At 34.9% G+C, this 12,393-nt stretch overlaps 1 pseudogene; it reads right to left on the minus strand.

Annotated features, from left to right (window-relative positions):
• Nucleotides 1-1,777: 1,777 nt before the first annotated feature.
• On the minus strand, nucleotides 1,778-6,844 carry LOC129376611 (microfibril-associated glycoprotein 4-like; annotated as a pseudogene).
• Nucleotides 6,845-12,393: the final 5,549 nt, after the last annotated feature.

Raw genomic sequence — 12,393 nt, forward strand, 5'->3', positions numbered from 1 at the left:
AAGAGAGAAGAAAGAAAGAAAGATAGAAAGAAAGAAGAAAGAAACAAAGAAAGAAAGAAAGAAAGAAACAAAGCAAGAAAGAAAGAAAGAAAGAAAGGAAGAAAGAAAGGAAGAAACAAGAGGTTGCTGTCATCCGTTTTATAACCACTAGGTGTCACTGTTGGATTTTCTTTCAGAGGTTTGGAACATTTTTCTAATCTGCAGAATAATGGGACAGGATGTAGATGAAGTCTAATAAAAAGTTCTCACAATCTCAGAGAAATTCTGCAATGTTTTAGTAATATCAATCTAATTAAATGAAATATAATTTCATCAATCACAATTAAGTTAAGGATGAACTCATAAAGACTGAATTGATCACATAGTGACATATTGAATGGAATGAGAGGAAGATATTGTTAAACAGAATAACAACAATCACTGGGAAATTAATTAGTATAACTTGTATGTTATCTTAAAGAATTAATGCTTACACTAATACTAATCACATTGTAAGACTATGCCTACCTTGAGTTTATTTAAAACCTTCTTTGAATTAGCCTTTTCTTAATTTTTAACTTCTACTTGTTTACTATGTTTAAAATTTACTTTCTCTATTTTTACTCTGCTTGATCTTTTACTAAATTTTTTATTATTATTATTATTATTATTATTATTATTATTATTATTATTATTTGTGACTATCTTCTTGCTGAATGTTGTTTTTTACTTTCTTGTACAAGGACTTTGAATAGTCTTTGGCTGAAAGGAGATGAATAAATAAAGTTGTCTTGCTTTGCCCAAATGGTTGCAGAACCTCAGTTGCCTCCTTGGCCTTTACCTCGCCTTCAGATGGAAGCACAGGAGAGGAAGCCAGTACATAAAGCAGAGTTGATTTCAAATTTCGAGTCCATAATTGGGAACTGATGCTGAGTAAGAGGTCAAATTGAAACAGCATGACTTGGAAGATTTGCGACTTTCACTAAGCAAGTCACCGCTTGGTGAATCTGTTCATTCAATTCTTTTTTCCAATGTCAGTTACGAGGTGTCAAGTTTCCTAGATAATGGTTGTACTATATATATCAGTCATATATATTTGATATACATGGTTGCAGGCTTTAAAACTGTTCCTATTGTTTTATCTTAAATATTCAGATATACAACATTTATGCTGCAAAAACTTTCCAGTTGCAATGAAAGTTAAGAACATTTAAAGTTTATATTTGCACTGAAAGGTAAAAAATTCTTCCAGACCTTTGCAGCTTCATTGTGAAATACTCAAAAATGAACATAAACTGGAGCTTTGGTTCAATTATATGTTTCAAATGGCTGTTGATAATCGAAACTTAAAAGTCATTTAACCAAATTACTTTTTTCTTTTCAGATTATCACCTGGAGTTTATAATGACATTCAAACTACTCATTTCATTACTTTGGATATAGTCCACCAATAAATATTAATTGTAAGTTGAAGCACAATGAATTTGTTGGAGCTCTGCAGCATTTTCTGCTTTTAATTTCTATAATTTGAAAAAATAAAAATAGAATTTGAATCTGCATTATAGGCATTTCCCCAAACATCTGCATTATGGGTCAGAAAAGGAACAAACAGTGAACTGTGTAATACCATACGCTTCAGCATTCAGTGAATCTTTCACTTCATATAATAACACAATTAATTTCAATTAATTGCATTTAACCAAGAGATTTGATTCTAAAAATGTTTCCATTTGGCCCAATTTCTGTTTTAAAACTGGCTTATTTTAATTTTACTTATAAAACAATCCAGACACACAAATATTGCTGCTGGCATCTTATTTATTATCAGAGATAAATTGATTACAGGTAGCAAACTCTCATCAAAGATTTAAAGCACAATCAACTGGATTATATTGATTAGTAATCAAGTGAACTTTTAACTCATGTTTGAAGCCAAAAGTTGATGGTTGATTATAAGAAGAAGCAACTCATTATTTTTTGCTGGATGTTTGACCTGCAGATTTACATGAGACGACCGATCTTCATGCTGATGCTCTTCAGGGAGTAATTATTTCCCTTCCATTGAAGCCATTCCACTCCAACACCAGGGTGTGTGTGTCAGCCCCCCAGCGATAAATCCCGTTGGGGTTTGCCTGGTGACAAGATCTGTACCAGAAAGCACCGAGAAATTTTTTGGCACAGTTGTCGGCCGATTGGTCCTGGTCTTTGTCAAAGGTGGTAAATTTCATTCCATTGTGATGTGTAAGGCTGTCTCCTGCAGAAATAACAATAGGATACAAAAACTATATGAATAAAACAGACATTCAGTGAAAGCTTAAATAGTGAAAAAAAAAATCTGCGTGATCCGACAGAAATGAAAATGTAATTTACTATATAACAAAAATGCTGACTTTGTGAAAAGCTGATAATGTTTTGTGAAATAAATAATGAGTTATGTTAATTTCTTACTGGGATATTATCAATGAGATCAATTAAATTTACTTTGTGCTGTTAACTACCAACATCAATCTTCCTGCTTCAGAACCATAAGAACAAACTCTGGATTTAGATATAACTGACACAACACATTTAATCCAATCAAGGTCTATTTCTCTTAATCCTGAATGGTCTAGCTACAGTAAATTAGCTTTTTTAATTATTATTATTACTATTATTATTATTTACCATGAGTACCTCAGGGATCCATGCTCAGTGCCTTGCTCTACATTTCCAGACTCACTGCTCGACTTTCAGACCCAGCACAAGTTGAATTATTTATTTTACAAAGAAATAATTAGTGATGGGCATCATTCCATCCATAAATTCATCCTGACTAGTAACGGTAGAAAATGTGTTTTTTCTCATGACTCACCAGCGCCCCCATTGTTGTTGAAATTATCCACACTCAGGAGGTAACCCTTAGTCTCCGATTCGACATCAAATATATAGTAAAAGGCAAAGGATTTGTTTCCTTCAAAGTCCTCCATCTCGACCATCAGATGATAGGATCGAAAACGTGTCAACTCATGGATGTTATCAAGACCTGCACAGACATGAAAACCATTAAATTTGGATTTTTACTGAGATTTTTCAACAAGCATTACTGCCCAGATTACTGCAGCAATGCACCGTAGCATGGAGTCGATCACTCTGTGGTGTCGCTCAGGTGATATGAGAACCCACATGGCTCTGACCGTAACCTGCAGCTCTTCTGCATTGTCGGGTCTTGACTATCGTGTTTTCCTCTTCACAAAGCCCCAAAGATTGTCTATGACGTTAAGATCAGGCGAGTTTGCTGACCAATTAAGAACAGGAATACCATGGTCCTTAAACCAGGTACTGGTGTTTTGGCTCTGTGTGCAGGTGCCAGGTTCTGTTTGAGAATTAAATCTGCATCTCCATAAAGTTGGTCAGCAGCTAGAATTGCCCTAAAACTACCTGGTATAAAGCTGTGTTGACATTTGACCTCAGAAAATACAGTGGACCAACACCAGCAGATGACATGGCAACCCAAAACTTTGACTGGACCTCAAGCAACATGAATTCTACGCGTCTCCTCTTTTCCTCCAGACTTTAGGACTTTGTTTTCCAAAGGAAATGCAAAATTTACTTTCATCAAAGAATATAAGTTTGGACCATAGAGCAGCAGTCGTTAGCCCAGGTGAGACGCTTCTGACCCGACACAAGGAAAGCAACAGCTGAAATCTATGTTGCATATATCTGTGTGTGGTGGCTCTTCAAGCACTGACTCCATCTGCAGCCGACTCTACATTTCTAAATGGTTTTGTTTCATAATCCCAGGTGCAGTTATCCTGATTGCTTGTCCAATTCTTTTCCACTACATCTTTTCTTCCGCCTCACTTCTCTATGAATGTGTGTGAAAACAGCTCTGTGCACAGCCAGCTTCTTTAGCTGTGATGTTTCTGTCTTGCCCTCTTGTGCAAGGGGTCAAAGGTCATCTTTTGAACAACTGTCAGGTCAGCAGTCATTCCCATGATTGAATAACCTACAGACCTGGACTCAGTGACCATTTGGAAGCATTTGCAGGTGTTTTGACTTAAACTGATTAGTGTGTAGCACCAGAGCTCTGCAATATTGAACTTTTTCACAATATTCAAATTTTCCGAAATACTGAATTTGTAGTTTTCATGAGTTGTCAGAAATAAACATTAACACTAAAAGAAGTAAACATTTAAAATATATCAAGCTGTATGAAATGAATTAATATGACATATAAATGTTACTTTTTGAATTAATTACTGATTGAATCAGTGGCGGAGCTAGACTTTTTTTCAAGGGGTGGCCAAAGGGTGAGCAAGGCTTTATCAGAGGGGTCCATATACAAATGGACCGTTCCATGGAACAAAAGGAAACAAATATTTGTTTCCTTTCGATCAAAATGAATTAATATAACTAGTGAGGTTATAATTCAAAGCTTTCATATGACATAGCCTGCTTACATTTCAGTTATTATAAAACTTAATGGTTTTTCACATATTCTTACCACACATTTCAAGCAAGAGCTGGGAGATATAAAACATTAGAGGGCAGCATGTCACTAAAACATTATGTTAAAAGAATCTGTCTAAAACACGACCTACCAGCACTAGCATGGCTAATATAATAAACGAGACACTACGCAGCGGTGCACAACCATTTTTTTTCTTTTTAGAAATGTATGAAAAATGCCGCCTCTCATTAGGAAGGTAACAGCGGTTACTGCTGAGCGGTAAAATGTTGTAAATACCTGCAAAACTCCTGAAGGTGTAACTCTAAAGCCACGGATGTGTTTTGGATCAAGCAGGAACCACATGTCAGTTTAACCAATGAACAGCATCGGGCATCGAGTTGCCTTCAGGGACAGTCGGAAATCACAGTTTTCCTGGCAAATCTTTGCCGATCTCATAAGTATTATATTTTAAAATGACCATTTCCAGTGGGGTGGCAGTAGGGGTGGCCAGGGCTCTGCTGGGGGTGGCAAGTGCCACCCCGGCCACCCCTCCGGCTCCGCCACTGGATTGAAATAAACTTTTCCATAATATTCACAGTTTTTGACCTGCACCTGCACACCATCACTTAGCAACACAATAGTAAAATAGAAAGTCGAGAAAATAAACAGGTGTTGAAAAATGTGGCTATAACTATGTTATAAATATCGTAAATAATCCAACCATACATTGACTAACTGTTTAGGTCGGTGTCTCACCCAGCCAGTACTCTCCAGCAGCGTTTCCAAAGCCTCTCTTGTACTCCGCAAAGGGTCTGTAGAAGTTTACAGAGCCATCCATCCTCCTCTGGAAAACCTGGAACAACAAAGGAATCTGATCAAGAAGTGAACAACGTTCTCACTGACACACTGAGGGTGAAAAGGAAGTGGGTTGTACCAACTCTGAATTGGTATCAATGATCAATATTTAACATGACAAAACTGATCAAATCTTATCTCAGGCAGGTGAAAATGGAAGGAAAATAAAGACTCTTCTTTCAACAGAACTTGATGTTTGTTGGATGAAAACCCCCAGAATCCTGAGATAAACCAAGTTGAAGTGTAAACAGAGAGAGTTCATGTAGAGATGGACTCACCGTCCAGCGTCCTCCCTCTGAGTCCATGTCGCAGTAAGCCTTCACACAAACACATTCATGACTTGATACAGTTTTTATTATGTAATGCAATGTCACACTTTATGTGGAAAATAAATACTATCAAGAAAGTTCAGTTTCAAACAGTCAGTTTATGTAATGTGTATGAAGATTAAGTAAAAACATCCTCAGCATTGTTAACAGATAAACCTCCAGTCTTGGTCCTGCACAGAACTTTAATCTGGATCTTCATTTTTATGAACAAACCAAACATAAAGTTCACCTGAACAGCAGATGTAGATCCACTTGGATAGATGATGTAAACTCCACTGGGAAGATTATTATCCTTATTGTAGATGTCAATACAATCACGTGGCAGTTGGTCCTCAGCCGCTTCACAGCTGATCAGCAGTGGAGCCAGGAGGAAGAGAAGTGATAACAGCTGGAAGACAGAACATGACACCTTCTGAACATCATCAGAGAAACTCTGATTAACGTTCATTTAGTCAGATTAAACCTGATCCCTGATCTTGTCCTGCATGTGGCCTGTAAGCTGTGCTGCCAGATTTTCAGTCAGAATTATGCTGAATTCTGCCTTAACAAAGGTTTATGGTTGGTTTGATCCTCCATTTTTTAACAACTCATTTCATCAGTCCTGTTAACAAATGTTATTTCCAGAGCCAAAACTATGTACAGTGTTTACATGCATTGAGTGTTTGGATAAATTTAAACACTCAAATTTACTCAACATTTCAGTGACTGAGCAAAATATCAAACATTTTAAATAATTAACAAACTCACTAGAAGTTGTTTAATTTTTACATTTTTTGACTACATAGTTAAATATCTTGTTGTTGTTTGTGTTCATATTCTAATCATTATTGATGTTTCATAATTTGTACATTTTATGTACAATGTCTCTGTGCTGATTTTTATTTTGGTCATTTGTTGTTAACAAGATTTTAAACATTAAAAATACCTTTCCTTGTTAAAATAAATAAAGATAGATGAATTATTTTTTTTTTTTTTACAGTGCAAGTTACAGGCTTACCTTCATCTTTACTGTTGATCTGGATAAATTGATCAAACTTGATGAAAATCTGGAGTTTGACTTGCAGCACAATGAAATTCCCTGTTAATGTAAAACATAGAGAAACTTTAGTGGACAAACTCAGTTGTAAATGAATTCATGTGTTCATCTCACCTGCAGCTGGAATGAACTTGATTCCAAACTTCTGCTTCTCCTCTGTGTCTCCGACGTTCAGACTCTGTTATTTATACCTGCTGATGTGTCACCTCACCTTGATGATCAGGAATAAATCAAAAACATCACCTGATGAAAAACATGAGCTTGGTTTCTTCATTTTACATTTTACTTCTTTCTGAACTTTGGATAATGAGTCTCAATTGCACAAATAATGCAAAATAAAATGTAATTAATATAACTGGAGATGCGGCTTGCATGGATTTTGCAGTTGAATTGATGGATGAGAGCCACCTCAAATTCATCTGTAGCAAAATTATTTCAATCATGTTTTGCAACCATTTACTGTTTTCTGAGAGTTTTAGTAGAAATTTCCAAAAATGTTCTCCTGCTCTTCATCAACTTTGTTGAAATAATTTGCCCTTCTGGCTTAAAAAAGGACTTAATATTTGAGGGATTTTAAGAAAGTACATAAAATCTGAAATGGTCGATGATCTGAATGCAAAGGCTCTTCTTGATTAGTTTTTGTGAATATACAGTAAAATGTGTTGTTTAACTATAGTTCATTATAATAATATAATAATTCAATATATAACATAATTATGAAACCCAATTGTATTACATTATTACATAATGCAGTGTAACAAGCTCAAAGAAACATCAGAACATTCAGAGTCATTGAAGATCACCTTCAACAACACAAACAGTCTCAACTCAATCAAAAAGAAGTCGTTGAAGTTAGATCAAATCTTTTTACCAAAGCAGAATCAAAATTACCTTTTTTCCTTCACTTCAGCGTCAGACAAGCTTCAGCTCTTCTGTCTGGAGGTCCTGGGAAACAGCTGCTCTTATACACAGTCACTGACAGACCTGTCAATAATACACTAGTGACTCTATAATGTTTCAGTGAAATCAAAGCAAAGATGTGATTTTTACTTTATGACTTCAGCATCAGGGATTATTTTCACTGATGACATTTTTTGGAAAAAGGATTTAGCTTGTACTTCCTGTCCTTGTTAATTCATTTCCTGTTTTTGTGTTCTGAGTTGTGATTTTTTGAATCTTTTGTGATGTTTCAGTGAAAATCCCAGGATACATATTAATCTGATGAATTTAGGATTTTATTTCTAACAAGCCCAAGTTACAAATAGATCCATACAAAGCAGGAAGTAACAACAGGAACAAAATGTTATTTTTCAACTTTCTTGACAAAGTTAAAAAAATGCCCCGTTTTCATATTTCCTAGTGTGTGCTCACTAGCACACACACTATGCTAGTTTATGAATACAAGCCTGAAAATTCACATGTCCAAATTTTCATTCACTTGGCTGCAGAGGGAAAAGCAATTTTCTCCTCTTTGCATAAATGAACAGGTTGATGTTGCCTCTTGTGTGTCGAGACCAAAAGAATCTAATTCTGTAAATGATCTTGAAAGATCTCTGTAGGATAGCCTGACATGTTTAGCTCTGTTACATTTTAACAAATATGTTAAGATGTAACATATTTGTTACAACTTAACATCTAATGTCAAAAAGTAACAGAGATGTTAAGATGTAACATCTTTGTTACATCTAAACAGAGATGTAACTGAATCATCAACTTTGATTCAGTTGTTGCAATTGACTGCAGCCGTTTGTTGATGTAGAATAATTAAGATTGCCATAAAAACTCTCATCTTATATCAGGCATGTTGTGGGACCACATTGTCTCAGCTGTGCTGTGTTTCCTGTGAGCTCTGAGAAAACAGAACGTTAGCTTTGGTTCCTCTAGGCAGTGGCCTCAGTCTGCATTCCTCCAGGACCCGAGTCCTGCAAGTTTCAGATGTGTCCCTTGACCTAAAGACTTTAATTTAACTGTCTCACTGGCATGCAGTGAGGCTCTGCAGAGCCCTGTTGATGAGCTGCTATTGGAGCCAGGTGTGCTGAAGTATCTAAAAGTTGCAGGACACCAAGAAGACTTCCTGCCCCAACAATCAGGAATCAAAGGAAGGATTGGTGACCAGGACTGGTTGGTCAGGAGGTTCTTCTGTCATAGGGAAAAACACAAAAAGTGAATTTAATTGTTCAAAGAAACATAAATATCAAGACAATTTAGTTTAAATTGCTTTATTAAATTCGAACAAAGAAAATGTTTATTTGTTTAATTTATTTTGAGTGCGACACACTGAGTGCCTGCACCTTCGCCATGTTACTCTGGAGACAGAGTAGTCAGGTTGTTCATTAATACCTGCAGCTGATTATTGATACCTGAGTTTCCAAAGAATCTCAGGAAATGTTAACACGAACAGGGTTATTCTACGGTCGCATGGAAGAAAAATCTTTGCACTTTTTATATTTAGGTCAATGAAAGAAAACGAGAAAACACAGGAAATGAGTAAAATAATAAACTACAGATCATATGGATTTGTTCTGGCATAAAACTGGTCTTTAGATTCTGTTTAAATATTCAGAAATAAAGTGATCAATGTGAAAAGAAAACGGATGAAATATAAATGTGTATTATGCCATGTTTGAAGATTTTCAAGTGTTTCCTGAACTGCATATGCAGGTTGTGCTTTAATCTGTTGCTGTGGGCTGTAAATGTTTATGACTCCAGAGATGTTTTCAGGTCAATGTCATTAACCCTCGGGCGTTCCTAATTTTCTATTATGCCCCTTCTCCTATACTTCATTTGTTTTCATTATGTCTCAGTGTTTTTTGTTGTGCTGAGGAGTTTGGTGTGAGGGGTTGGCAGCAGATTGAGACGGCAGGTGCAGGTCAAATGCAAGTTCAATTTGTGCATCAATCCAGTTTCTTTAATGTGTGTGTGTGTGGGGGGCGGAGGCAGGTGTGTGTGTATGTGTGCGTATGTATTGGAGAGAGTTTGTGTGTGGCTTTGAACTCTTTTTCTGGAGTTCAAATGGTTGTCAGAGCAGTCAGGTTGTTCATTAATACCTGCAGCTGATTATTGATACCTGAGTTTCAGAGAATCTCAGTAAATGTTAACATGAACAGGGTTATTCTGCGGTTCCATGGAAGGAAAATATTTATACTTATTATGTTTAGGTCCATGAAAGAAAATGAGGAAAAGTTAGGAAATGAATAAAATAATAAACTATAGCTCACATTGATGGTTTCTGGAATAAAGCTGGTCTTTAGATTCGGTTTAAATATTCATGCAAATCCAGATATAAAGCAATGTTTTAAAAAAAAAAGATTCCTCGGAATAAATTAATATCAGAATGATCAATGTAAAAAGAAAATTGATGAAATATAAATGTGTAGTATGTCATCTATGAAGGTTTTCATGAGTTTCCTCATCTTATATCTGCATATGCAGGTTGTGCTTTAATATGTTGCTGTGGGCTGTAAATGTTTATGACTGCAGAGACGTTTTCAGGTCAAGGTCATGAACTAAGAAGCTCTGAGGATAAAACCTGTTTGTTTATCATTCAGGTTTATCATATTTCACTGGAGGTCATGCTGAACGGTTGAATTTTAATGGTGACATATATATGATCTACAGAAAAACAATCTGCAGAACATTTACACTTTTTGTTTTTTTTACTAAAAACTTGTAAAAAGTTAAAAAGGTTCCCATCCAACAGCAGGAAAAGTGTATGTCTGGTATTGACAGGTAGGTTTTAAAAACATTGAGACATTTTAATATTGCTAAGATGTGTCTGTTATTACTTATCACATGTTTGCGCAAAGATTTCTGCACATAAACTGCAGAAAATCAGACAAATTCAATCTTTAGAAACTGGGGAATGAAAAATGTTCAAGTGAAATCTGTTAGAGGTATTTTTTGTATGAAGCTTATGGCTTCACTCAATACATAACATTTAACTTAAGTCTTTAAAATGTAGTTTAAACTTTGCAGCTTTACATAATGAATTAATTGACGCAATTATAATTCAGCATTTGGTGTGATTTAATAATAAATAAGGAGGTGAAAACAGATGCACTGATTTTGACCACAAACAATGAGAGAAAAAAAGAAAGAAAGAAAGACAGAAAGAAAGAAAGGAAGGAAGGAAGAAAGATAGAAAGAAAGAAAGAAGAGGTTGCTGTCATTCGTTTTATAACCACTAGGTGTCACTGTTTGATTTTGTGTCAGATGTTTGGAACATTTTTCTAATCTGCAGAATAATGGGACAGGATGTAGATGAAGTCTAATAAAAAGTTCTCACAATCTCAGAGAAATTCTGCAATGTTTTAGTAATATCAATCTAATTAAATGAAATATAATTTCATCAACCACAATTAAGTTAAGGATGAACTCATAAAGACTCTGAATTGATCACATAGTGAATGGAATGAGAGGAAGATATCTTTAAAACAGAATAACAACAATCACTGGGAAATTAATTAGTATAACTTGTATGTTATCTTAAAGAATTAATGCTTACACTAATACTAATCACATTGTAAGGCTACCTCTACCTTGAGTTTATTTAAAACCTTCTTTGAATTAGCCTTTTCTTAATTTTTAACTTCTACTCGTTTACTATGTTTAAAATTTACTTTCTCTATTTTTACTCTGCTTGATCTTTTACTAAAATTATTATTATTATTATTATTATTATTATTATTATTATTATTATTATTATTATTATTATTTTGTGACTATCTTCTTGCTGAATGTTGTTTTTTACTTTCTTGTACAAGCACTTTGAATAGTCTTTGGCTGAAAGGAGATGAATAAATAAAGTTGTCTTGCTTTGCCCAAATGGTTGCAGAACCTCAGTTGCCTCCTTGGCCTTTATCTCGCCTTCAGATGGAAGCACAGGAGAGGAAGCCAGTACATAAAGCAGAGTTGATTTCAAATTTCGAGTCCATAATTTGGGAACTGATGCTGAGTAAGAGGTCAAATTGAAATAGCATGACTTGGAAGATTTGCGACTTTCACTAAGCAAGTCACCGCTTGGTGAATCTGTTCATTCAATTCTTTTTTCCAATGTCAGTTACGAAGTGTCAAGTTTCCTAGATAATGGTTGTACTATATATATCAGTCATATATATACAATATATATGGTTGCAGGCTTTAAAACTGTTCCTATTGTTTTATCTTAAATATTCAGATATACAACATCTATGCTGCAAAAACTTTCCAGTTGCAATGAAAGTTAAGAACATTTAAAGTTTATATTTGCACTGAAAGGTAAAAAATTCTTCCAGACCTTTGCAGCTTCATTGTGAAATATTACACAAAAAATGAACATAAACTGGAGATTTGGTTCAATTATATGTTTAAAAGGCTAATTATACCAATATATCCCATATTTTTTAATTTTTATAAGACTGTTGAAAAAATGCAGGGTTTTCAATTAGTATTAATGCACTACATTAATGCACTACATGTTGCGTTTGCAAATCAAACCATAAAATAAATTGTATTGGCACATATAAGCTTGGAAAAAATACAAATTCGGGTTTGAGGCCCAGCTGGTTCATTCATATGGATCCATATGCAACTTCCCAAGTTATTAAAATGCATGAATAGCTTCTGAAAGAATGACCCATGCCCAGTTTTTAGAAAAATTGTCTAAGTTCATTTACTTATGAGTTTATTTGAAAGGCTATGTTTTTATATTATTATTCTGTGTGTTGTTTCCTTGACTCCTTTCTTTTGTGGTACAATATTAACTGTTTTTTCAGAAGTTTGCTTGG

The sequence above is a fragment of the Poeciliopsis prolifica genome, unplaced genomic scaffold (genome assembly GCF_027474105.1).
Source record: "Poeciliopsis prolifica strain line A6 unplaced genomic scaffold, Auburn_PproV2 SCAFFOLD044, whole genome shotgun sequence".
Lineage (NCBI taxonomy): Eukaryota > Metazoa > Chordata > Actinopteri > Cyprinodontiformes > Poeciliidae > Poeciliopsis > Poeciliopsis prolifica.